The following is a 27,013-nucleotide window of genomic DNA, read 5'->3' as shown; positions in this document are numbered from 1 at the left end:
TGTTAGGTTATTTCTAGTCTAAAATGTAATATCACTCAGATCTTTAAATGCCAGTATTTCTGTAAACTATTTCTTTCTCATTCAGGCAAGGATATAACATACTATTTGCAAGGACTGTCAATATCTATTACATTGTCATTCATCCACTGCTGTCTTCATCCAGCAAGGAATCATAATTTACCAGGAGAAAGATTTTCTTTCCCATGAGTATTTACAATGAGGTCATATGCTTTAATACCCACAGGCAGTAAGAAACTATGAGTTCTGGCAAGATTTCTGGAGAGGATCTGTCCCCTTTTGGTTGAAGACCTCCTCGATTCTGAAGGTTCATTTAGAAAATAAGAATGCAGCTTTTTTAAGACTCAAAGGCTTCAGAAACAGTGGCTTTTTCAGTGCCCCTTTCATACATATTTGCTGAGGAAGGACATATTTTGAACCATTTTTTTAAATATTTGGCAGAGATCTACAGTTTAGCCACCACGACCATATCAGAAATTCTCTGCAACCAAGTCTGCTTTGGGATTCATCAGTTACTAACACATAGTTCCCAGTTTGTGAGACATCTCAGCACCTGCAGATAATGGTGTTCTGTTTGCCTACATACATAGTCTGAGATTACTCAGACAAGCACATTCTGAGATGATGCTCTTGGAGTCTTCTTGGAAGAAAAAGCATCAAGAACTCATTTTGATTCTGCTTATAAAAGTATAGTAAGCATTGTGTTGTTATTTTCAAGAATTCATACATAGTAAAAGCTTTTCTGAAATACAGCAATTTCATAAGTCTTTATAAGGAAGACTTGATTCTAAGACTTAAATGAAAGTTTTATCATCTGGAGTTCACTAAAGGTCCATTCATGAAAAATGTCACGAGTTCATAATTGGGTCTAGAGTATGTTTCCTCTGCAGGTAGGTCTTGCTGTTGTTAATCTTGCATCAGCAATCACTGCTGTCTGAATGATAGTTCCTCATTACAGCATTTTGCCGTTTGCCAGTTTCAGTTCTTGAGATTGAATAGCTGTTCTTAATTCAGTGGCATCCTGTGAATTTCAGTTAAATGATTCTTTGAGTTTGTATGACATTGGTCTGGTTACCCATGATGAGGCTTTCACACTCAAACCACAGTTTCCCTAATAAGTCTAACCTGTTGGCCAACCAGGTCAACTGTTTCTCATTAGGAATAATAAATAGCCAATTACAGAACAAAAGTACATATGAAATATTGTGCAAATTCTGCTTTCCTTCCATTCCCTTTCTCTGATTCGCATAAAGAAACACTTTATACTTGACTCATTTTTACTGGACAGTTAATTAATTGTCCAGCAATTTTTACTGGACAGTTAAATAAAAAAAATCAAGATTAATTTCCCTGTGTCATTTGTTTTCATACTGTTGTTCATTCAGGTAGAGCTCTTTACAGTGGCCCAAAGAGTAGGGGTGAAATAGTGTTTGTGTAATGTTTTAAAAAGAAGACAACATTTTTCTTTTCTCTAAGCAACAGGCAGCAAACAGAGGGAGAAATGATACTGGCTTTGCTGGCTTTGTAGACCTGAACTGGACACATTGCTGCTGAACATAAACACTTGCTTTCTTTGTGAAGAGTCTCCAGGAGCTGGCATTCATCAGTAGCAGAATTATAAGGGGCAAAGCAGAATGTCTACATTTCTAGGTACCAGTGCTGTCCAGTGATTCTAGTGTTTTTACAGAAGTTTAATTTTTTTGAGAATACATAAATGAATGTACTGACATCTGCCTACATATAAAAATCCTGAAACAATAAGGGAAGCTACATTGTTCAGCACATTGAAAGAGCTGATGCAGCTATGCCATATAATGCAGCTGTATGAAGGCAATAATATTTCCAATTCTTTTTTCCCCCACATACCTTATGGCCATTCACATTCTGCAGTTGTGACTCTCCTCACACCTTTAGGCCTCAAAACAGTAACTGTGCATAATTGTTTGTAGACACACACATACACAGAGGTATTTATATATATATATATATATATAAAAATGTATAATTTATGTATCCACATCTGTATGCCAAGATATGTTCACAGTTTCAATATGTGACCTGCTGCCTGCAGGATAATTATTCTATCTCAAAGCTACACATAATATGAATAAAGTATGTAAACTTGGGGTTCTAGTCTCTTTAACATGATTTATTAATCTACATTCTGAGAGGGCAATCAGATGAGAATTTGCATCTAATTTTCCCCTGAGATTTTAAGCAAAAAAGGAAGAGATGACCACCTGAAGACTGAAAAAGTGTTGTCTTTTGAAGTTGATAAATATTGGTTTCTTTCTGTCACGCTTTGTATGAAAGTTACCATTTAAAAGTAAACACACACACAAAGCTTAACTATCAAACTCATTTAATGTGCTAATGTGCTCCTCAAATTTCCAAGAAAAGAAAGCGATCTCTTTTTGCCAGTGGAGTGTGAGGAAAGAGACTGATTCAAAGCAGTGTTTTCTGCATTCTTCATCTAAAATCTCCAGACTTTGAATTGCTCATAATGGCGATATTCCATTTATTCTTTTCCTCTGCAATACTTCCTTCCTTCTGTGATCTTTTTTAACTCACACTTCAGCATTTCATCTTCAGGTTTTAGCATGATGTACGGTAGGTAGTCTTCATACCTACAATAAAGACCCACACTACAAACTTGTCTCTTCCACCATAAGGAATTAATGGTAGGATGTTCCTTTCATAGGCTGGAAATATTTATCCAAATAACTGTTTAGCCATAAGAACATAGCACTTATAATCTGGCCCAAAATATTTTTCTGAAACCTCCTCCACCTTCAAAGATAAACAGCAGCCCAAAAAAGACCATATGTATTGACGAAGTAATGGCTACCTGATGTAGTAACCCTCCATCTGTCGAGGTTTGAACATGAGATACACTTGACAGGTGCAACAGATAAACACAGTAATCACCAACGAACCTTCCAAATGAAGTGACTTCTTAAAAAAGCAGTCATCTATACATTTACTTCCTACTTTTGCGTTTTGGCCCTCATAAAAGCGAGCTGCCCCCCCGCCGCCCAGAATGTCCGATGAAATTCAAGAGACGGTTTCTCTTTGCTCTGAACCCCGAACAGCCCCTGCCCCGGGGTTCATGTTCTCAAACTTGCTCCCACGGAGGCGGCCGCAGTTCGCCTGCGTCTCACGCTAACGCGGTACCGAGTCGCGGGGCTGCGGGCGGCCGCTCCGTAGCCGCGGTTCCCGGTGGGACAGCGAGCTATGCCCCGGGGGGCGGGCTCTGCCCCGGCACGGCACGGGCGGCGGGTGCGTGGCTTTGGGTATATGTAGGAATATATTATATGTTATACAGGAAAGCTTTTCCTTCCCAGGAGTCGGGTGTCTTAACCCGCCCCAGGCCAAGTAATAGGGGCGAGCTACCGGCCCGCGGCAGGCAGGTTGCCACCGCTCGCCTCCGCTCGCCGGAGCCGTGGCCAAACCCGGCGCCCGTGGGCCAAACCCGCTCGCTTCCCTTACTCGGCAGGAGAGCGGTACCCGTCCGGCCCGGTAACGGGCTCTCGTGTCCCCCCTCGCCCTCGGGGGCCCCCGTCCTGCCGCCCCCGCCGGCGGGGTGCGGGGCACGGCGGCTGCCCTCGCCGCTGCTGCTTCCTGGTGGGGGGCGGCTGCCGGGCGGCGCTGCAGCCGCCGGGGCGCACCTTCCGCGCAGGTACCGGGGGCCGCTGTGCTTTCACGGGGAGGGTCGGGGGCAGGAGAAAGCCAGGGAACAAACGGCACCGCGCCGACACCGAGCGGAGTCGGGGGAGCTCCGCGCTCGCCGGCGGGCGGAGGCAGCGCGGTGGGGCGGTGGCGGCCGGGACCCACGCGCGCTCCTCGCCGCGGGGGTTGTGTTCCCCCCCCCCCGCTCCCGGCTCCGTCCCTGCCTCTCTCGGTGGGTGGCGGGGATCGGGGCGGGTGCTGCACTCTCGCACCCCGGCTGCCTCCGCTGCACGCAGCCCAGGAAGGACACGCCGGGTGCGTTGTGATTTACTGTTTTTATTATTTGGTGTTTTTTTCCCCCTTCTCTGCCGGCGGCTTCGCGGAGGGGAGCCGTGCGGGGAGGGGAGCGGGGCAGGCCGTGCGGGCCTGGCGGGCCTCCCCCCCCAGCGCCGCCGGCTCCGGGGCCGTGCACGCCCCGCACGCCGGGCTCCGCCGTGTTTGTTGTTGTTGTGCTCCGGGGAGGGAGGCGGTAGAGCCAGCGGCTCACCCGGGGCGGGGGCAGCGTTTCGACTCGCTTCTCTTCCTCTTCGCCGTGTGTGCCTCGCCTCCCCGCCGGCGGGACGGCCGCAGGGGGCTCGGCGAAGAGCGGGCGGCGCTGCGGGACACCTGGAGCAGGTGGCGCCGGCACGGACGGGCAGCGATAGGTAGCCCCTGGGCTCCCTTCTGCCCTTGATTCCGCCTCCGGGACAGGTAACTGCGGATAGGGCGAGCGGCGCTCGGGGCGGCCCGCCACCATCGGCGGGACAGCTGGGGAGGGGAAGGGGGGGCAGGGTAGAGCCGCCCGGCCCGGCCTCGCGGGGGGTCTCCTCCTCGTCGCCGCGGCGGAGGGGCGCGGGGCGCCCGGGGCGGCGCGTTACAGCCGGGGCGGTGCGGAGGGGCGGTGTGCGGCAGCGGCAGGCCCGCAGCGGGTACCGCGGGCTTCCGGTTTCACATCGTGGCCGTGCCCGGAGTTTTAAACAGAAACGGCCAACTTCTCCTTTTTCATTTTTCTTCGCCCCCCCCCCCCCGCCCCTTCTGTTTTTTACCTCATGGTGCGAAGAAGGCGGAGAGCTGGGGGAGCGGGGCAGGTGCTGCCCCGCCGCCCGGCTCCCGCCAGGCGTTCCCTTGGAAGTTGGTGTGAGGAAAGCGCGGCGCGCGCCCTGCGGGAACCGGGCGGCGGCTGCGGGGTGCCGCTGCGAGGCTTCCCGCCCCGGCTCCTGTCAGCGCCCCCGGGCCCGGCCTGCCCCGCGCCCCGCCGCCGGGGCCCGCCACCTGCGCCCCTCACCGGCCCGGCTCGGCTTGGAGCTGCCGTGCCGCTGGCGCCGTGTCACCGGCTGCGCGGGGCCGGGGGGGTGGCAGTGCTGACGGTGACCCGGGCAGTGTGCGGTGGGCTGAGGCGGCGGCAGTGCCAGGTCCTTCGTGTGCCCGTGGGGACTTCTGGAAAATCGCTGCACGATTTGTCTTGGGAAGAACGTAAACATGTATTTTTGTAATTTTAAGTAGGTCAGTCATGATAGTATTTCCTGTGGGCATCACATTTGTCCGTCGGTGTATCAGATGCTACGTTTGGGGTTTGTCCGTCAGTATATCAGAGGCTACTTTTGGGGTAATGTTGGTTTAAAAAAAATACATGCAGAAACTGTGAGAATAAAGGCTTTCTCGTTAAGAAGTTTCCCCCCTTTTCAGAATTGAGTCTGGGGTGGTCAGGAGCGACAGCATGTATATTTCACTGCTTTGTTTCTGTTAACCCCCCTAATTATTTTTGGAATGTTGAGATTAAGAAATATAATTTTGTTTCTGTGGAGTGCTGCTGGATCACAGATGCAGACAAGTTAACCTGTAGATTGAGGGGTGGTTATGTCTGAAGCCTTGAAATACCTGGCTGGAAGGATGATGAAGCTCCCTGTCAGTCAAGGTAAATAATAACAGAGTAAGAGAACAGTCCTCTTTTGTGTTAATGACTTGATTACTTTGGGCAGTTGAGTAGGAACCAGTTCTCTGAAGTCTTTAAATGGGCTTAGGGTAGTTAGTGGTAACTGGTTTGACTCTGTCAAAGCTCTTGGAGCTTCATGGATTGTATACTTTTTTGTGGTTTACATCAGCACTGCCAGTATGCATCCTGAATTATTCCAAGGAGCACCTATGAGAATATTAAAAACTCCATACCAGGATGTACCAACATTTCTACTGGCAGCAGCCAAGAGCAGGTGCCTAGAGAGGACCACGATAGGGAAGGATTGCAGTGATGCTTCCCCAGAATACTCTCTCCAAGTAGCTATGGCTCAAGGATTCCCTTGGGTAGAAGCGCTCCCTTTGTGCTTGACAGACACAAAGATTGTTGATTTTTTTTATTTTGCTCTTACACAGTAGTTCTTGAAGCTATGTAGACTTTTACTAAGGTAATAGAAAGGTATCTGGGGACATACGTAACCAGGTGAAGAGTTTTACAGGTGTTATTGATCACTAATAAGATGGTCAGAAGGAGATTTCTAGTTTGCGGAGGCTCGTGCATACATTAATTTTCCAAGCAACGTTCATGCACTATGCTCTGAGATAATCCACCTGAAATAAAGCTTGATATTTATAACATAACAAACAAAAAAAAGGCAAAGAGTTGTTATGCTCTTCTAACGTATCCTAATGAAGTGGATTCAAATTCATTTTCACTGAGCTGGAAGAAAGGCATGAATAAAAAGTCATGTCTTGTCAGTTTCCCTGGATTTATAATAAGTAGAGAATTAAGAGCAGAAATCGAGAGTTTATGCCATACTGTGCAACTAAAGAATGTACACAAACTTTCAAAGCCCCTGTTTTACAATGATAATTACTATGATTAAGGTAGTGAATGTTATGGTCATTATTGTAGTGATAAATTTTGGCCAACTACAGACCCTTTTCTTTGCGATAGAAATTGCAGCACATTACTTAAAAATAGTTTCGTATTTTTCGTTGCTAAATTGTGTGTGTTCATGAACATTCTCATGTCAGAATTGTTCTTGCATTAGATTTTATTCTCCAAAAGGTCAGCTCCCGTATGATACTTGGATTTCTAGCCAGCTAAGGCCTTAGATCCTTTTTAAAGACAAGTTTGTCAGAATTATAAAAATCATGGACTCAAAATACCCTGCACATGCAGAGAAGGATTAAATCTGTTTTCAAGGCATGACAACCACCAAAACATGACGTCAGTCACCCTGTGAATCAATGACATAATTGGGACATGCGTCCAGTTCTTTCCAGTTCTGAGAGTTTGAGAAGATGAATGTTAATGTTGTGTTGGATTACAAATGAAGGTACATGGAGTGGTAGTGGTAGGATCAGGCAAGAGATCAACCCATCCTAGGGGAATGACAGTGTTCTCTTTTGGTGTTGCCTTGAGAAACTTGGAATTTGGGAAATAGATGCTTGAGTCTCAGTACTGCTGAGCATGCACAAATTTCCTGTTCACTCTTTTTTTTGATGTTTTTATTCAGTACTCAATATAAATTACCCATATGGTTGAAATAGCCACTTCAGTTATTTATTCCATCAAATAGAACATATCATTATAGTTTAGGCTTTAATTACTCTGCTACGTGATTGTTAAGACTAAAGAAACACTTTCATTATAAACGGTTGAGAGAAGGCAGTTTAAACTGAAATCCACGTCTCATACTTACTTGCAGCATAAGTAGCAAAAGTTGTTAAGTGTTCAAAATGGTATGCTACCTGTTTTCTGTTAACTTCTTACCTGCGAAAAGGAATCGCTGTGAAAATAGATGAGTGCTCGTCTATTAGAACTTGGGCAGTTTGGTTCAGATTTTTATTTATCAGAACTACATTGATTTAATTGACATGAGAAAGTAACAAGTTTTGACAGTCAGCACAGTATATGGACTACTGTGCGTGAAATCTAGTATTCTTGGGCTAAAACACTGAAAGTGTAACCAGTGTTTAATGGGGAGAAGGCTGGAAAGTTTGCTGTTTAAGACTTTGGTGTTGCGTGCAGGTGGTTTGAAGTGTAAACTGCATCATGGATTAAAGAATAGCACAGTCTTCTGGATCATTGATAAAGTGCCCAGTCCTGTGGTGTTTAATTACCTGAATAATTTTTCTCTCAGGCAAGATGTCCCATTGAAGCTGTGATCTGTGTTTTCTGTGCTGAGGCTGTTACTTAAAGGACACCGGTGATGAAGAGCAGTAGGTCAGGAACTTCTAGATGCAGTTTTGAATATAGCCAGTTGGTAGTCTTTTGTAAAACAGATGTTTGTCTGATTTCTTTAAAATGCTCTGTTGAAGATGGAAAGGGAAAAAGCCATTACAGTTGTCCAGAATTGTTAGGTGCTTTTTTCCCAAGAAAAAATCAGTGGGACACTGTCATTTCTGAAGAAGCCTGAATTTATACATATTTTAAAAAGTTAACAATCAGTGGAAGAATAATCAGAAAAAGAATATGTACTTTAGAGCTTGACTGCTCGAATAACTTACACAACTGGAGTTTCAGACAGATAAAACTAGGCTCTGGTACTTTATTTGCATATTACTTGTGTTAATACCCATTTTCTGGGGCACCCAGCCTTCTGCACAAACTGCTTGATTTGGACCTAATTAGATAACCGGCATAAAATGAACAAGTTGATGTCTGAGAGACCGATCCAATTGCCAAAGGCAGTGGCTGACTTCAGTGGATATTACATTAGAGAGGTATTATTGTAGCCTTCAGTTGTACTTCTGGGTCTTGCTGTACTAATCAGTCTGCAGGCAGACTCTTCTCACCCCGATGAGAGGACACGCGAATGCTGCGTTCCAACTAAAGGAGCACAATATGGTGAAACTGACTAAGTTATAAATTAAAATGCCGACATTGTTATCTAGTTCTCTAGGGGGTTTGCCCACCTGAGAATTTAGAGAAAATGTTCTTAGGTATGCTAAGCATTGTAGAATTACCTGCGGTTGGAAAGAGTTGCATGAAATTTTATAGGTGGGTCTCACCCAGCGAGAGAATGATATTGTCTAATCTTACGTATTCCGTGACATTAAAGGCTATGTCACACTTAGTTTTAGATTTCTTTTTACTTAATAATCTCATTCTAACTTCTGTGGATTTTCTGTATTTGTTTCTCTGGTTAATTTCATGTAATAGTAGCACATGAAGAAAATTCTCTCTCCTACCATCTCATCACCACGCAAATATCAAATGTAATCCTGATTGAATCCTTGTGTCACGTGGCCTTTTGGGTAGTAGTAAATATATAGTAGTAAATAAACAGTCGTAAATAATTGTGAAGTTAGTTATGTCGATAATTAGAAACTTCATTAACTTCTGAAGAACAAATAGCACTTACTTAAATTTTCTGGCTTTGCCAGCTGTTTCCAAAGTTTGGGTTTTGTGTTTGGTTGTTGCTGGTTTGGGGTTTTTTTTAAAGAAATTTTCTTTTTGTCCAGGAAATATCAGTCACTCTCATCTCAGTTTTCTACGCCTCATCATCTCAGATGGTTGAAATGTTTGGAGAGACTGATCCTTTTGTAAAAGGTTGACCATCCTTGCTTTAACTTTTCTGCAGAGATTGACATACAACTTCCTACTGTTTTCTTTAAAGGATTCTGAATCTATTATGAACAATTTTATGCGGCTAAAAATTTGTGAATACCAGATACTTGTACAGTTCCTGACAACAGTGTTAGGATTTTAACGTTCTGGATTTCTCATATTAGGAAAAAAGCTTTATGCTTCTTAAAATGCTCAGTTAAAAATAATTGGAGAACTCTTTGGCTAATAGAAAGTGAGACTGTTCCTATGAGGATATTTGCATCAGTTGCAGTAACTGTGAAATCCCTGCACTGTTGCTTAGAATAGCTGTAAATCTTGGATGTATCCCAGGGAAGCCCACGCAAAGGGCAAGTGAGAGAAAACCAAAAAATAACAGGGAAGTTTTCAGCCAGGTTTTTTTCCTTCTGTCCTGAAGTGATTTGGAAGTAACTCACTAGGGAAGTTTAGTTTTCTAAATCTTTGCTGCACTATTGCTTTTTGTTTTCCCCTGAAGCTTTTGTAAGACCTTTCGAAGAGCAGAAGCAAGAAAAGTAATAAATCTGAGAAAATGGATCAAATCAGAGTTTATCTTTTGTTGTTGTTTTTTTAAATACACAGTGACTGAAGGTACAATAGTGATTATTTTTTTTAAATTTCAACAGTTTTTGATGAGTGTATCAGCTGTACTAGGTCTGTTTTGCACATTGGAAGGAAAGATTTTTTTTAAATCTTACTTTTTTGAATTTTGTTCCAACACTTGCAAAATTTATTAGTGTATAATTGCAATTCTTAGTATTTAGTTACTTAAACTTTTGGGAGAGCTTAAATATTTTGGAACGTTTAAAGTCAAGCCTTTCCAGATTGGTGAAATTAAGAACTGAGGTCATTTAGCATCTAACTGTTACAATTTGAAAGTGAGAGGGAAAGGAAAACCAAAGCAAATAAACATCAACATATATTCCTAAAATTAATTCAGGCATGTGGTGTATTTTTATACATTTACCTGGCATTACATTTGGCTACTGCTAAAGAGTTGAAATCTCTGGATCATAAGTGAAAATATGTGTGTTCTTAGATGCTTTCTTATTTAGAAGTCACAAAACTCAGGTAAAACAATGTAGTTGGACAAGTTACAGCTGTATTTGGAATTCAGACACTTGGAAAAAAAGGGCTTGGCAGCATGAGAGATCAGTACTAACAGACGCACATAAAGCTGTTCTGCAGAACATTTATGTATTGTTTACCCCGTATTACCTGGTCTTAATGTTTGCTTTTAATCCTTGACTTTCTGAAAGCAATTTTTCAAGAATACAGCAGACAGAACATTGTTGTCAAAGACACTGATAGGTGCATTGCACCTGGCTGCATTTTTCAGTTCTCTGGATTGTGATCTTGTGATTACATGCAAGACCATGAAAAATAATGGTTATATGCAATGGATTAGGTTTGTTCAAGGACTTGTATAGCACAACAGCAGCCTATCATCTCAATGGGAATATGTTTGTCCTCCAGAGATTCAGAAGGCCCTGAAATACAGCTATTCTGTAGTTGTCAGTGCCCTGCCAATTTTTTTGCAGTTATGAGTTGGGCCACGATAGCCTCCAGATTGGAAGGTAATTAAATATTCTGAGTATATATATATATATATATATATATTCTGTTGTGTCTAGGAATCTACTGTCAGCCCTTTTGGGGCATGGTATTGCTGAAGTGTGGTACGGTGAGAAGAGGCCAGCCATGAGGTAGGTTCACCTTTGGACATGAGGTGTTTCAGTAGTAAAACCATCACAGTAAAATCATAGTTTCCAATGTAACTGTAGCCTCAGGGCCCTAAGGACAGTTGTCATGTACCTTCTACTTAGTATTCACATTCCTAGTTTTCCTTCATAGATTTCAGACAGATGAATGGAAGTAAGGTAGAGTGACTTCAGGTTTGCAATACTTGTTGGGTGCATTAAGTAGTAGAGATGGTCTTTGCTGTCTCCTTAAATCTTCCTCAACAACCTAACAGTATCACTTTCACCTTGTCCACTACAACTGACCAAATCTCACAGATTCCTCGGGGTTTGCATAGGCTGAGTTAGTATCTTGAAGGTACAGCCTAGACTTGTTTTTTTAATGCAGCAATTCTGCAGATCCCAGTGACAGCTGTTATTGTCCTCTGGCCTTAAAATCTGTGCATAAACCTGAGTGTCACCAACATATCCCTAACTTACAGTCATTTTCTTCTGACTAATATATTTAATAACATCTATATTTAGAACTTCCGTTGGCTTCTCATAGTACCCACTCTCAGGAAGTGTTCTTGGAGTTCGTGACAAATTCCTTGAGTAACCGAGACTCTCAGCTCATCTTAAAGAGACTCATTAGCTTCTGGGATCACAGTTAAGTCTACAAGATGTCATAGTTAATAGTAAAACATCGCTTTATGATGTTCTGTAATGTATTGTAATGCTTTTCACTTACTGTTCTCCATCATTTTTATTTCCTAAATGTCAGCATTTCTGTTCTCTTCTAATTCTAAAAAACCCAAAAATCAGTCCTTAGTTAAACTCTCTTATCAAATCTTCTTAATACTCTGGATGAAAAGTAGTGTTGGAATATAGGCAGAGCTTGCAGTATTTAAAATAAAATCACGTACTTGTCCCTTTGAGTGTTAAGAAGGTACAGAAGGAATTATGATGGATTTGCACATCTGCTGTTTTTTTGATAGCTGTACAACTTTGTGTCCAGAAAGGACCTGTTACAGTGAAAACTATGGCAGCAAAGGGAGAAGCCACACCAAGGCTGATGTTTTCAGTAGATTTGTGGTATGGGATAAGATACTGATGAAACAATACAAAGCAGTAACTTTGGAGACTGGTGTGTACCTTGAAGCTTTGTCCATAAAGAACAGTATATCTGTCTTTGTAATAGGAAACTTTCTGACCCTTACTGTGTTGCATTGGTAGTGTTTTGACAGCTAAAATAGGAGCAAAACCCATATTCCCTCAAAATATTAAAATCCACTGTCAGGTTATATAGTGATCCCATTTTAGTTTGGCTCTTTAGTGAAATGGTCACTGAAAAGTAGTTAGCAATTCGATTTCAGGCATTTTCATCTTTATGTTGCTTGGTTCAGAGGAGAAAAACCACAGTACCTGAAAGAATGCCCAGAAGACAGTGGTGAACTGTTGTAGAAATAGTTGCCTGATGTGCTTCATATATTAGCAGAATTAGTGATAGCAAAGATGGGCAGAACCTTTTTGCATTTCTTAAGTCAGCCTTGAAGTTAATTCTTTTGGTTTTGTGAAAGTAGAAAGAAAACAAAACCATAGTGTTTTATTCATAGTTGTTTCTTAGCGTAATATACATGCTGAAATAATTGGGGCTGACTTAAAGGAAAACAATTGCAAATATCTTTTACTTTGGCTCCTGTTGGTCCTTTTTCTCTTAGACTTTCTCCAAATGGCGGAAGTTGCTATATCGAAGGACTTCTTACTAAACAGAGTTGCGTAGCTTCTACAAATAGAAACTCCCTGGCTTGGTTTTTCATAATCTTTTATCTGTACTACTACTTTGTCCTGACTTGTTTGTGGAAAAGAGGTAAGTATAAGCTCCTGCATAGCTTTCATCAGCGTAGTCTGACTTGGCAGTGTTCACCTGGAGGGTAGGCAATAATTTTGCTGTGTTTTTCAGAAAGATACCCTTGTCAAATGGGAAAGAATCCGTAATAGGCTCACAGGGAAAAGTTGTTTTAATGGAAATTTTAGTAGGTGCTTTAGAGCTGAATGCAGGACTGTTGGTGCTGAAAAGTTCATCTTAAATTTTGGCTGACTTGTAGAGTGGGGCTGGGAAATTACTCCTGTTGTAAAAAGCTTTGTATGTGGTTATTAGGTTTGGGTTTTTGTTTTGGGTTTTTTTTCCCCTCCCTTAATTCTAGCTCCTGAACACCACAACTTTCTTTATTAATGAAAGCACTATAGGAAGAATTTTGGTTCCAACTAAAGGCTGGAATCGTAGCCACAAGCAGTAATTCTTCACGCCCCTGGAAAACATGAGAAAGAAGTAATGAAAACTATTTTGCAACCTAATTGGCCTTGTATTTTAAATGGTTTGTACATTTCATCTCTGTGAGTAATATTTTGTCCAGTGGTTAGGCCTTTGTCAGGCCACAAACAGCACGTAGCAACAACGAAAGTACGCTACTTGACTTGGTGGTGTTACCTCGTACAATGCTGACTAGCATCATATTCAGGATTCTTAACTGCGGTTTATATTCTACCACTAGGGACTGTTGTATCAGCTATGAGGCGTATGCTGTACCTGTAGGCTCTTCTTATTTATAGTCAGCTTTTGGTTTTGGTGGCTTCCTCCCGCCCCCCCCTCCCCCCCCCCCCCAGCTTCAGTGCTACTAAGTGAATTAGGACTAATTGTGATTAAAGTTGTTTGGTCTTCCTAGCTCAGTGAGTCAAGTAGCTTCGTAGAGGCTTTTGACAGACATGTTCTGTGGGGACCTTGTCAGTCACATGACTCAATAAATACATGCATATGCAGTTCTTTTGATCTGCTTAAGTACATACAATTCAGAGAATAGTGAAGGCATTCTATTTACTGCACGTACATAGATGATTTATTTGTACAGCGTGTTTCAAGTACGCCTGAAGTTTCTTGTGTCTTGCTGGATGCATTGTGCCTAAATGCGCATGCTCTGCGTAATGTATGTACATGATTCCAACATAGATTCGTGCACTCATTCAGATCAGAAGAGACTTCAAGAGGTCTCCAGTCCATCCTTCTGTCCAAAGCAGGGTCATTCATAAGGTCAGACCAAGCAACTTAAGGTTTTTGTTTAGCTGTGTCTTGGAAAAGACCAAGGACAGAGATTCCACTGTGTTTCAGGGCGTCTGTTCCAATGCTTGATTATCCTCGTAGTGTATTTTTTCCCTTTATCTAATAAATATTTATAACTTCCCTGGTTTCAGTTGACATTGTTTTTCCCTCATGCGTCTTGGTGAAAAGCCTGGTTCTACCTTTTCAGTAATTTATTTTTAGATACTGGAAATTTGCTATTACGTGCTTCAGAGCTTTCTCCAGGCTGAACAATCGCAGTGTCTTTAGCCACTCCTCACAGGGCATGTGGTCCAGCTGCCAGATGTCATTGTGGCCTTTTCTCTTGCTTCAGTTGGCTGATGCTTCACACTGGGGATCCAAAAGTAGATCCAGTAGCCCAGATACCAGAGTGATGGATTGTGCTTGAAGCAGAACAGTTGCTTCCCTCAGTTCACTGGCTGTGCTTTTGTTGCCAAAGCCCAGGACACTGTTAGCTCTCATCGCTGCCAGGTGGGCTTCTGATTCATGTCTCGCCTCTCTTCAGGACCCCTTGGGTCATTTTCAGTGGAGCTGCTCACCAGTAAGTTAGTCTTCTGGCTGTGTTCTCATATCAGCCCTATCTAAGTCACGCTGAATGGCAGCCTTCCAGTGTATCAGCTCCACCCCTAAGTCCAGTCATGTTTGCAGACTTATTGAATGTCCTGTACGCTCTGCCAGGTCACTGTTTAAGATATTAAGCAGGATAGGGTTCCTAACCTATCTGCTTGTAACCAGGTTATGAGCTGGTTGTGAACCATTAACAGTGACTGTTCAAGCCTTATGATAGAGATAGGGGGGTTTATCACCTAGGCTGTAACTTAGATCAGGTTAGGTAGAGAGATGCTGTGGGAGACATTGCTGAGGCTTGCTAAAATCAAGGTAGATGATACTACTGAACATTTTATGACAAAAGGCAATCATATTGTTTAGGCATGATTGAACCTTGGTAAATCCATGCTGGTGATTTCCAGTCACCACCTTCTCCTTCATATGCCCAGAAATGACATCCAGGTGGGCGTATGTCTGAGCATACTGTGGGAGTAAACTAACAGACAAGGAAAGTAGGCTGGACTGTGATGCTTGCTTTGCCAGTGATCCCAGGCCTGGTAACCTGGTGTAATCCCTTTCCTGCTGTTCTCTTCTGGATGCCCAGTTGTTGTCCATCTGTAGGTGACTTGAGTGCATGCTGGTCACAGGATGGAGCACCTGCCATCTTGGGAATGTGGTGATAAATGAGTGACTTCATGTGACCAGGGGTTAACAAGCTTGCTATGAACAGGTTGTCACTGCTTGAGTGATTCTGGCTCCCTGTGTGTGAGGAAGTTGCCAGAAAGGAGGGAGGCAACAAAAGTAACAGTAAGTTTAATAATGATATTGGTTTGATCATTGTATCTGCTTACAGCCGGTGGGCTTTGTCTTGGGTTCTCTTTTGTATTGATTTAGGTCCATAATCTTGCCATTAGCTTGATAATCAGAAGAAATCCATATGTAGGTGTCGGTGAGAGGGCATGTGAGAAACTGGTTTTGGGGGTTTTTTTTGCGTTCTAATATGCATTTAAAGCTTTTTGGTTTTGGTGTTTTGGTGATTATTGGTTTTTTGATTGTTGTTGTTGCTAATAGGCACTTAAAGCTTCTCCAGTCATGTGGTGGCTTTTTTTTCTTCTAATCACCATTTTTGTATTCCCTTATTACTAATAATTTTTTAGGTGGTATTTGGAAAACACCAGCAACCCTCAAATGCAGTAAGACCCACAGTAAAACTGAGGCTTCTTGATTTACATGTAGTAAGAAGCAAACAATTTTAACCTGATTTTATGGTGCCTGAGTGCTTAAGTTCACAATGACTTACTGGGGAATTCAGTATTTCTCAGGTCTTGTAATTGGCACCACATGCCTTACTGTTTCAGACATTTAATTTTCTAACTTTTTCTGTTATTGATGAATTACTCTGTGTGTGATTACTCTGTGTACTTAATCATGTATCAAAATGATTTTGTCATGTGATGATAGTTGTCCTTAGTTTCATGTAGTACAGAACTATACGTTATGTTTTAGGTATTTGTTTTTATTCACTGCATTATTATTTAGGATCTGGAAAACCTCTTGGGAGTAAGGTTATAAATAAACTTAGTGAAACATTTCTGCAGGGCCAGTAGCTGAACTGATTGTAAGAGTTTAATTCTACAGTTTAGAAATACTCTAGTAACAATGCTGTCAGCAGTGAACTAATCAGAAATACAGCTTTTAGAATATGTTTTGAATGGCATGTGTAATTGATGATTTTCCAATAGTGTTTAATTACAGTAAGATTTTAGTAGCTCAGGAAAAAAATCATAATAGATTGCAAATTGTTAGTACTTTAACTCAGTCTTGCATGTACCCCAAAATCATACCGATGCTTTCTAAATTGAGACTGAGAAATGCATAGGGGAAAAAGTCAGATGCTAAGAGGTAAATAGAACCTCCATAGTAAGTTTTAGGTACGTAAGTTCTTTTATCTCTAAGTCTCTCATATTTTAGGAATCTTTTTTTATGCTTTAATTATTTGTGAAGTGTAAAATCACATTTTCCTTTTGTCCACTTCAGTAAATTAATCACTGCAAATAAAAGAAGAGCATGCAAATATGAGATTGGTAGAATATTACAGTTGAAGATGGGCAAATGATTAAAGATAAAAATATCTCATAATCAGCCAGCTCTTTACTTTAACCTGAGAGAAAACCCCAGCACTTTGGAAAGAGGAGGAATTAAATAATTTTGTACTCACTCAAGCAGTACAGCAATAATACTGGCACACATAAGCATGAAAGCTGGTTTTGCAGCACCTTCCTGATGCAAAGCAATACGAATGTCTTCAGTGGGCTTGCTTGTATAAAAACAGACTGCCCAAATAAGTAAAATCAAATGAATGCAAGAAGATTTGAAGATGTTATTGTTTGTTGTCACACTGATTTTAAAAACATAATAAAGAGATAAAAAGGTTACTCTGCATATGTCTTTGTGGTATTGAATCAGCTTGTGATGATTTTTTTTATTGAGAGGGGCATTGACTTAGAGATTGTTGACTCAGTTCCAGCTTATGATTACATTTGGTTTATGTAAAAATTCTTCCTGTAGTGTCGGTTGAGTAAGTTGCCTGTCATTTACTGGTTTAAGCATTGTGCATATTCTCTATGTAAAGGTTGCTGCAGTTCAGGAATGTTTGAAGTTATTGTTATTTATATTTGGTTGGGAGCCCTGTGCTTTGAAGTTATTGAACAGATTTTAATCTTTGTTGTAAGTAAAACTGCCACTCTTAAGAGACCATATTTTTATAATAACTATTTATGATGTAGTGATCTGACTTTGCATAGAATACCAATTTTTATGAGGTCTGGTATCACTCAAGTTCCTGAAAATTAAGCTGTCATTAGATGGAACTGAAATATACACTTAAATTTTCACTTCAGCCCTTGTCGTAAAGAACAAGACTAGCTCCTCATTGGAGAGATTCTTCTGATTGCTGTCCTAACAGAAATTTGTAACAAAGAGCCTGAGGTAGGCAAGTCACAAAAGTAGTACCAGTTCACATGAAACAGAAAATAAAAATTACTGTCAGGGGAAACTGGGGCAAGAAATTAGAGTTCAGACTGAACAGAATGCTGAGTAGCATTGCTATGGGACATACATAGCATGTTTCTGCCCAAGAGAGATTTCCTTCTGCTTGCAGTACTGTATTTATGAGATCACATAGTTTTTTTCATGCTTCCCTGCCCCAGCCTATCTCCTTTGTGAAAAATGATATATTCTGGATTGTGTTTGGGTATGGGCAAGCTGCAGGGTGCAAAGGGTAAGCAAGTGATGAGCAAGATGCTGGTATTGAAGGAGTGCTAGGACTTGAAATGAGTGAAATACTAATCAGTACCAAAATTATTAGTCTCCCTTGTTTCTGCTATGTTGTGATACCATTCTTTTATCAACCTGTGCATGTGCCATTACCGCTGGGCCTGATATCACTGTGTGTCTGATTCCATGCTTGTACCTTTTCCCCGTGTGGCGTTTCAGAGAGCATTTGTGCTACGCCTGCAAACCTTCTCCATTCTAGGAGACAGCCAACATACAGTGTAATTTTAAGTGCTTTAGGACTGGCTATTCATGTGATGTAGTTGGCAAGATAAGGGAAATCTATGTCCATTACTAGCTGAATTTAAAAGTGAATATAAGTGAAGTCTGATGTATCCAAACTGATTAAATGTTTACATGCAGCCATGATTAAAAAAACGCAGAAGAATTGTGTTGGTAGTTGCTTTTCGCTTTGCTTAACTTCAGTCATACAAGGTTTGCAGTGCTTTTAGTATGTTTTTAAACATCCTTGCCAGATACTATGAAGTCTGTGGTTTGGGGGTGTAGCTTTGTTTTTGATCAGAGTGTTTTTTTCTGAGTACATTTTTTGTGCTTCAAGATAATAAATGGGGGAAACAATTTATTATATTTTTTTTTTCCTAGCATTGCTGTATTTTTGTTTTGGACATCGACATTAATTTTGGCAGATGCTCAAATACCAAATTGGGAGTGGATTTACTAACAGATACTTACTTACAAGTGGTAATGCATTAGACTTATTGGATGCATTAAAAGAAGATAGTGATTAAAACTGTAGCAATAGCTTAGTAAGGGCAAGTTTGGTCATTCAGAATTGTTGTAAGGTTTTAAAATGCCACAGACTAATTATTAAGGACTACAGCTGGGCAGTGTTGGCATAAAGAAGGGATGCAACATCTCTGATAATAACCACTATCTTAGAACAGCTGGATTTCCACTAAAAAGAAGAGTTATAAAACAGTTAAAAGCTGTCAGTGTATCTTAATTGCTTGCAAACAGATTGTTCCTTTATAATCTCAATAAAAGCTGGTTTAAGATGCTACATTAAATGAAATGCACGTTGTTTTCACTCATAGATAACTCACGTTACCAGACTCAAAACCTCTCATTTATAGTATAATTTGTACTTTGAAAGTAATTTGCATCAATGACTGCACTTTTAGTGCTATGAGTTGTTGTTGCTTGAGAGTGCTACAGGTGAATTAAGTTGATAGTAACAGGTTGGGTAGAAGTATTGTTTGAGGTGAGAAAGTAAGGAATTCAGCCAAACCAGCAGCCCAGTATCTATTTTTTGAAAGGTTTTAACTCTGTTAAGGAGTGGGATGAGAGGCATGTTTATTAATTGAATCGATGATGTGGTGCACACGGAAGTTTGAAATGTCTGTTGCTGGAGAGTTTGTTGTATGCATGTGATACAAAGTTTCAGTCCTAGACTCTGGAACTCTTACTCATTATTGCTTTCTCATAGTGGAGCATTTACTGCAGAGTGCTTGAGGAAGGGAGGGGATTTTATGGACTATTTTGAAACACAGTCTTGGAGGAAATTAATGAAAAGACCAGTTGGTTTGTAAATGATTTGGGAAGTAGGGGTTAAAGTGACTTGAAGAGCCTTGTATAAAGAATCTAGTCTATCCTGTGCTGAGAATTAGATTTCTCAGATTATTACCCAATGTAGCCAACAAGCTGAGCAGAAGGCTCCTTAAAGTCAGTATCCATCCAAACAAAGCATGTTCCCAGAGCTCCAGGGGGCAGAGGTGGGCTTTGTGTGTATCTCACAACCCTTTCCTGAAGGCAGGTGCCCACAAGCTTGCAGAAGAGCTGACTAGCCAAGACCCTAGTGTGCTGTGTTTGGGATGGAGATTAGCTCCATTGCTTCCCCAAAAGCTTCAGACCTGCATTTCCCACTCCAAGAAGCAGGCTGCAAAGGTGGAGGCTATGGAGGGCAGGAGTGATGCTCCATTTCTTCAGTAGATGTGTGTCTGTGCAGGAGACTTACAGTTTTCCTGTACTTTATACTGATCACTTACAGGATAAAATGGATGAACAGGAATTCATCAGTGAGCTCAGAGTGGGGAATAAAGTCTATTTGTCCAGTATCCTACACCCCAGTGAAACCCAGCTGGCTAAAACTAGCACATTTTATTTTTGCTGTCTCCTTCCAGGGTGTCACTGTTCTTGTGATATTATTTTGTTTGGGGGTTTGATTATTTACCTTTCTTTAAAGTCAGCTGTCAGTATATGAACATGTTCAGCCAAAGACAGTCCCTCTCTGCTCCTCCCTACCGTGCAATGCTCCAGGTACACCGTCTAGAAATGTGGATCGGAATATCCTCAGGCAGGAGTCCTCTGTGTCATTTGGGGCTCTTCTGCTGAACCACACCATTCATGCAGTCTCTGAAATACAGTGGTCAGACTTTTGGTTTCTGTCTTGAACATAGCTAGGTTTTCTACGCTCCTCTGTTTCTTCCAGAGCCCTGCTCTTCTGATGTTTAGAAACATTCTGACTTCAGCTTAGTGGCAACATGTATTTTCTCCTATTTGAACACTCATTCAGCTTTGCTTTACTTAGGCTTGACATGTCATGGGCTTTTAGTCTTATTCCTGTATAATAGGGCTGCTGTTACTCTCATCATCCTCGCATCTGTTGTAGTAAAAAATTCATGTTGTTAAATATGGCTGACCAGAGTTTTACCTTGTATTCAGCTGAAGTTATGCTAGTGGATTGTATGATGACATTAATTTTTCCCAATCTTGACTAGAAATATCCCTTCATGATACAACGTAGGTCGGTCAGCCTGTCTTTTCTTTAAATTTTCCCCTGCCAGATCACATTGGTGACTCATAGTTATCCTGTGATCAAGTCAGGCTGATCTTTCCCCTCAGTATCTTCTCAAACGATCCCTGGTTTCCCACATCCTGTATGAGTATGTTAATCACAAGCTTATTATCTAATGGTATGGATGACCTCCTACTATTGCTGTTTAAAGAAAGGCCGGGAGGGGGGTGTCACGGTGATTTCTGCTCTGTCTTGTGATAAGCCTGAGCCTGATGGTTAGCATTTTCTGTGTCTGAGAAAATCTGCTGAATTAAGACCTAGAATGGCAGAGGAATAACTTAATTGTATATTCATGGGGTTGTGGTGTAAAATCATGTGAAGCTGTCTGGCAGTGTCGTCGTGGCTGGAGTGTTATTTTGTATGACTGATGGCAGAATGTGAAGGCCATGAAGCACTGGTAAAATAGGAAAGGTGATGTCTGTTGTGGTTACAAACCCCAGCATTATGCAGTAGCTGAGAACAGGTTTTCAGAATTACTACTCTGGATTTAAGTTTCTAATCTCTGCCTAAGCTTCTCAAATGGGCCGTAAGTAATTTTTCACATACTGCCCTTAACTTATCTCCACCTTTGTTCTATATGTGTAATATGGGAGAAAGGTTTATCTCCTGCTGGTGTGATTTGTACACTTACGTTGCAAGACCTTTAGGGGAGCAACCTCTTTGCTGTCTTTGCATGCTGTCTGGAATGAACCACCCCCACCCCCCTTGGTTGAAGGCTGTGGACCCTGTAACAGTTTTAATGATAGTATTTGAAACATTTTCTTCTTTTAAAAATGTTCAGCTGACAGTAAAAGTAAAATAGTTTACAAATGCAACTTGTTCAAGAACAAGATGTTCTTGTGATGGGTGCTGTGAATATTATATTTAAGTTTACTTTTAATCATATAGTGGATTTGAGGTATATTTTGGTAATCATCTTTGAAAGTGAGCACACTGCTGGTCTCCTTATTAAAACACTGTTTTCTTACTCTGTTATTTTGAGATGTTGCCAGATTTTGCTGTCTTTTTTTTTTTTTTTTCTTTTGTACACTGATGTAAGTGGTGAACTGCATTGGAAAACTGTGTTGGAGAAATGAGTGTTTGGCCTGTCACATTCTTTTGTCCTCCTTTCAACATGAAATAAACAGTCTTGATTTTCTTTTTAATGAAAGGAGGGGAAATAATTGCCTTGTGTACATCTTGTACATTCTCATGTTCAAATAGAATTTTTTCCCTGGGTCTGTCATTGTTCTCTTCCATAGTAATTCAGTAATGACTGTTTCTACACTGTCTTTCTACATATCCTGGATAAAGGTTGGGGAAGCAACATTAGTGCATGAAATTTAGGATTTAGATAAATTGAGGCAATGTTCAAGTATGAGGCACAAGTACATGAAAGCATATTCGAAGAAGCACACAAGTACAATAATTGTATCAGGTGGTGTAAAGACTTAAGTAGTTTCTCATGCAGATTTCAGTGCCAGGGTTGCTGCTGTTACTCATTAATTATTTAAAATTCCAAGTGCAACAACTCACAGTTCAGTGACTGTAACCTCATGAGCCTCTGACCTAAACAACTAAAGTGCAAAATACCTGGACTGAAATTCCATTTGAAAAGGACATAGATTTATTTGTTTCTCAGATATACCATTATCCTTAGCAAAAAGTAATTTTGCTTTCTCTGTTCAGAAGGGAAAGTAAACCATTGTATCATTGCCAGAGAAAATCCCAAATTAATGTATTAGTATCTGTGTTTCTGGATAGGCATTTATGAGCACAGAAAAATTACTTCTTTACAGCTCTGTAAATCACTTTGTTCGTAAACATTTTTATTGGTTTAGGAGCAGAGGACTTCACAAATCCTTACTTAAGCTTTATGAGGTGTCACTTGCAATTTGTGTAGCAGACCAAGCTGGAGAACTGTCTTGTTTGTGTTTATGGTAGTGGCCTATGATAATGGTAACCTGTTAGGAGGCTGTCACATGAACTTTGAACCTTGTTACATGTCATAAGCACACTCACAAACGAAAATGCTGAGGACTAAGTTTCAATCAAATTACTTGAAAAAATACTTTAAGAGCATAATCTCATGTGTGAACCACCAGGAAATCAAGCTAGTAAAAGAGATGGCAAAAGAAATGAAAAATACATTGCACAAAAAGTGAGAAATATAAATATATAGTGAAGGATGCTTTTTTTTCATGTCAGACAAGTAAGACTGAGGTTTGTGCCTCTTTGGCAGTGTGTTTATGGGAAGGGAGGGACATGACTTTACAGCAGTGGATTGAGCCAAGAGGGAGTCAACTTGGAGTGTGGTGAGAGTTGGACCCTTTCGTAATATCAATATTTATGCCAAATGTAAGAGAGGAGCATTTACAGGAAACCTGTCTCCTGATTGATATGTTTACAGTATAGATTATTTAAGAAGTCGGAACACAGAGAGAGAGAGAGAAAGGTTGGGCAGAGAAAGGCTTTTTTTCCTCTTTTTTTTTTTTTTCCCCCCAAAAAAAAAGTTATTTAATTGAAAAGGATGTAGAGGTTCACTGTTTTCTCACAGCACAGTTAACCGTGTCTGGAGAAAGTGAATCATCTTCTTGTCCCATCTTCTCGTATTCAACAGACTGACAGATAAGAGCCAGCATACAATGCCTTTGATCATGTGCGTTTAGAACTGCACGTGTCCATTTTGTCATCAGTCTCTATAGTGTGTTAATGAAATGCTGATCATCAAAGTGGCCGTGTTCACTGGGAAGCTTAGATGACCTGCCTCACTTTAAAAAGGAGATTATACCGTTCAGCATTCAGAGAGGACTTTTTCTAAGCAGAGAACAGAAAAAAAATGTGAGTCTTCAAATATATCTTGCTTTTATTCTCATGATATTTTTCTGATTTTTATGTGAAAACAGATGTTAGGTCTTATCTGATTTCAGACTACCTTGCTCTCAAAACCTGAAAGTCTCCAAATAACAAATAATTACACTTGTCTCTGGTTTCTTGATTGCTCTGTGCTTTTACTCCTCTGGTACTGATAACATTATTACTTTGGCCTGAAATTCTCTATAATTTCAATTTGAATCTCAATCTTTTTTCTTTTTAATTTAATGCTGTACTTGTATTATATACTCTTGTGTGCTGGTTTATCTTTTAAAAAAATATTTTAATGTTTAGGATGAGTGTGTACTTTTAGTTGTTGACTCATTGAGGCCAAGAGGTGAAGTCCACAGCTGTGGAGGTGTATTCCTAGAGGAAATACAGTACTTCAGGAGCAATGACAGTGGAAACTGATGGTCTTAGGAGTATGCTGCATATTTTTACAATATAGAGAATTGAGGTTAAGACGTGTCTCTCTTCTTAACTATTCTGTCTATATCTTTCTCTGCCCCTTTTTTTTTTTTTTATTAGAGAATCTATTTTACTGTGATGTCAAATGATTTTGTTTCTGGAGCACACAAGTATTGGGAAAAAATCACCAATGATTATGTATCTGATCCTTTTCAGAGGGCTGGGAAAAACTGTTCCTTGCTTCTAGGTTTTGTATGCCATGCAGACCTAAATAGTCCTCCAATATGAAAAAATATGAAAAAAAATTAAAAATCAGCCTGACTTGTGGTGTTTTGTGTAAAACAGTATATAGCAAATTAAATAAACCTGTTGATATTAGTGACTGAGATAAAAATAGACAAATCAATCTTAATTTTATAGGAGGGCAACATTTCCTTTTAGGTATAGGTTCAAGGGATGTGTGTGTTAGACATACCTATGGTCCTCTCTGTTCCCTAAACTAGAAACAGCTGTAAGGCACAAGTATCTCAGCAAAGGCATGGAAGACATGCAAGGAAATCCAAGTTTTTTCAAGTCCCTGAGGTGTGAGTGCTGTGGCAGAAGTGCAACAGGCAGGAAGAATGGTGTGGCCAGGTGCTTGGATGTGCTGAGGGCATCTCTGCCTTGCCCCAGGTCTTTGGGATGGTACCCAGCTCCCCCATCAAATGCACTGGCCTCTCTTTTAAAGTGGAGGTGATTAAGAACACTTCCTTATGACCCTGCAGGTGGATTGACTTAGAGTTCTCAGGGCTCCACTAATAGTGTTTTGAAGACGAACAGTAAGCATGTGGCTAATGCCATTTGATTATAATTGTTGATTATTTGTGCTTATATAAGGGAGTATAGATATCAGTGTTTCCTAAGTGATATTAGGTGAGCATTTTTCTTGTTCATGGAGGGAAGCAGAAAAGTCCAGTTGAGAAATTTGTTTTAAAATTGTATCTTTTGTTTTTCTTAATGGGTGGCATGAGGCTGATGGTGTTCCATCAAGGAGTGTGGAGTTGATCGAAGGAAAAGAGAGAGAAACCCAAGCTACAAAAAAATAATATATAGTTTAGCAATTACATGATAATTGTTTTTACAGACTGTTGTCTATAATCAAGTTTGGACTATCCTTAGCTGTGGTGAGGTGAGATTCCTGAAAATCACGTGCTTATTTATTTTTTAAAAAAAAAAAAAAGGCAACATCCTTCTTATTGGCAATAGATAGAGGGAAATTGTAATCAAAGCAGTTAAAAAAGATCTTAAACATCGGGTCCTGTCTGCTGTGCTTAACCCAATGGCAATTTTAGGAAATAGCTTGTAACAATGTACTTTCCAAGAACATATTCTGGCTTGGAGCCTTTTTCCTGTGTCATACTGTTTGCAGAAAATTGTAATGAAAATTAAATACTTTTGGTGTCCTTTACAATGGTGTGTGAGGTGTATGTAAATTATCGAGCAACTGTGCTAGCACTGAGGAGTAATTTCTCAGATAAGTAGTGTTTCAGAACTTGGCTTGTCTCTCAGAGGGGTGGTTTTCTAGGTCTGTGATCCTTGCTAAGGCACCTACAGTTGTCTGTAAACATGGAAATTGCTGTAATATCTACATAGGCCAGGAATGGCAGTACTGATATGCAAAATATACGCATGGTTAAATACACATATTGGTGCTAAATTCCTGGTGACTTCTCTGATTTAAAAATTATGGTCACCTCTGAAAGCTTGGCTTTGATTATTCATGATGGAAATATGTCTGGAATAATGTATTTTTCTTTCAGGAAGGGTTCCTCAGAGAATTATCTTTGTGGAAGTCAAAAATGAAATAAGGTTTGATCTAGCAAGGATCGCACACTTTCACGGGTAATAAAAAATTAAATCTGCATTAAATAATAATGAAATTTCTAAGAGATATAAGGCACTATATTTTACGAAATAATTTAACATTTGAGTTAAAATGGCAGGATTCCTAGGAAGACCTTTGCCCACGAGGCAGGTTACTTTTGTTACGTGGTTGCTCACATCTCTCTCTGAAGCATGTGACTATGGCTGCTGATGGAATTAGCTGCAGGGCACTCACCTGTGCCCGCTGGAGGTTTTCTTTCTTGGTGCATTGGAGCACTAGGTTACCTCGATGATAGAATTCTGAAGAAACAGATGATGCATGCCCAGTGTCTCAATCTGCGTTGAAAGAAGGCTGAAGTGAAGGGCTTCCTTCCAATGATGTATGTCACACTGAGAGCCTAAAAAAAATTCTCTCAAAGGTTTCCATCTAGCTGACAGCCAGTGCAGGGCATTGTGTCAGCTTTCTTCCCAGGAAGCTACGTAACCTAGACCTGACACTAGTAAAAAAAAAAAATCTTCTGCATGTCATTTTGCTGGGTAAGTTTGTAATTAAGGGTCTACATTAGAGAGCTACTAAAACTGGAGAGAAATTGCACATTTCTTAGAAATGATTACACTTTTTATTTTGTCTAATAAGATCTGACTATATTAGTAGAATTTAATACTTGAATAATAGTAGTCGTAAATGTAGCAGGAAGTTTTAAGTAAATTCCTCAAATACTTTTATATTCTATGGTTATCCTTCCCATGCATGAGTAAGGCTATGAGCACTTGCTAAACATATCTAGCATTGTAGCTCTGCACTATTATCCAGCATCAGTCTGCGGTGAATATGAATTCCTAGACAAGGTAATAATTATGTTCTGATACTTGTAAATATGTAAGCACTTGCATACCTTTATTATTATGTGTAGTTTGGTTGAGTCATAATTAAGTGTGTGGGAAGAGGTAAGATTGAGCCCTTATTTTACATAACTAAATTACTCTTCAAGGATCATCTCTAACAATCCATGTGCAGCAGCCTGTGATTTACATTGGGTAGTTTATGTATTTTAGTACAAAATAACCATTAGTTTTCAATAAAGGTGCTTCAGGTGCATTGGCTT

General features: G+C 40.5%; 1 protein-coding gene across 4 annotated transcripts in view; it reads left to right on the top strand.

The window, feature by feature from the left end:
• The first annotated feature begins 3,545 nt into the window (after window positions 1–3,545).
• MBP (myelin basic protein) overlaps window positions 3,546–27,013 on the top strand; it is a 120,158-nt gene continuing 96,690 nt past the window's right edge. Inside the window, exon 1 of one of the 4 annotated variants that reach the window (XM_055704694.1) lies at window positions 3,546–3,697. The gene's annotated coding sequence lies outside the window, so the exon portion shown is untranslated. Of the gene's footprint in view, window positions 3,698–3,903; window positions 4,003–4,071; window positions 4,438–27,013 lie in introns of those variants that run through there. The other 3 variants (XM_055704696.1, XM_055704693.1, XM_055704697.1) reach the window with 3 other exon arrangements.

Source organism: Falco cherrug, chromosome 3 (genome assembly GCF_023634085.1).
Source record: "Falco cherrug isolate bFalChe1 chromosome 3, bFalChe1.pri, whole genome shotgun sequence".
Taxonomy (NCBI): domain Eukaryota; kingdom Metazoa; phylum Chordata; class Aves; order Falconiformes; family Falconidae; genus Falco; species Falco cherrug.
This window is presented reverse-complemented; position numbering and strand designations above follow the sequence as displayed.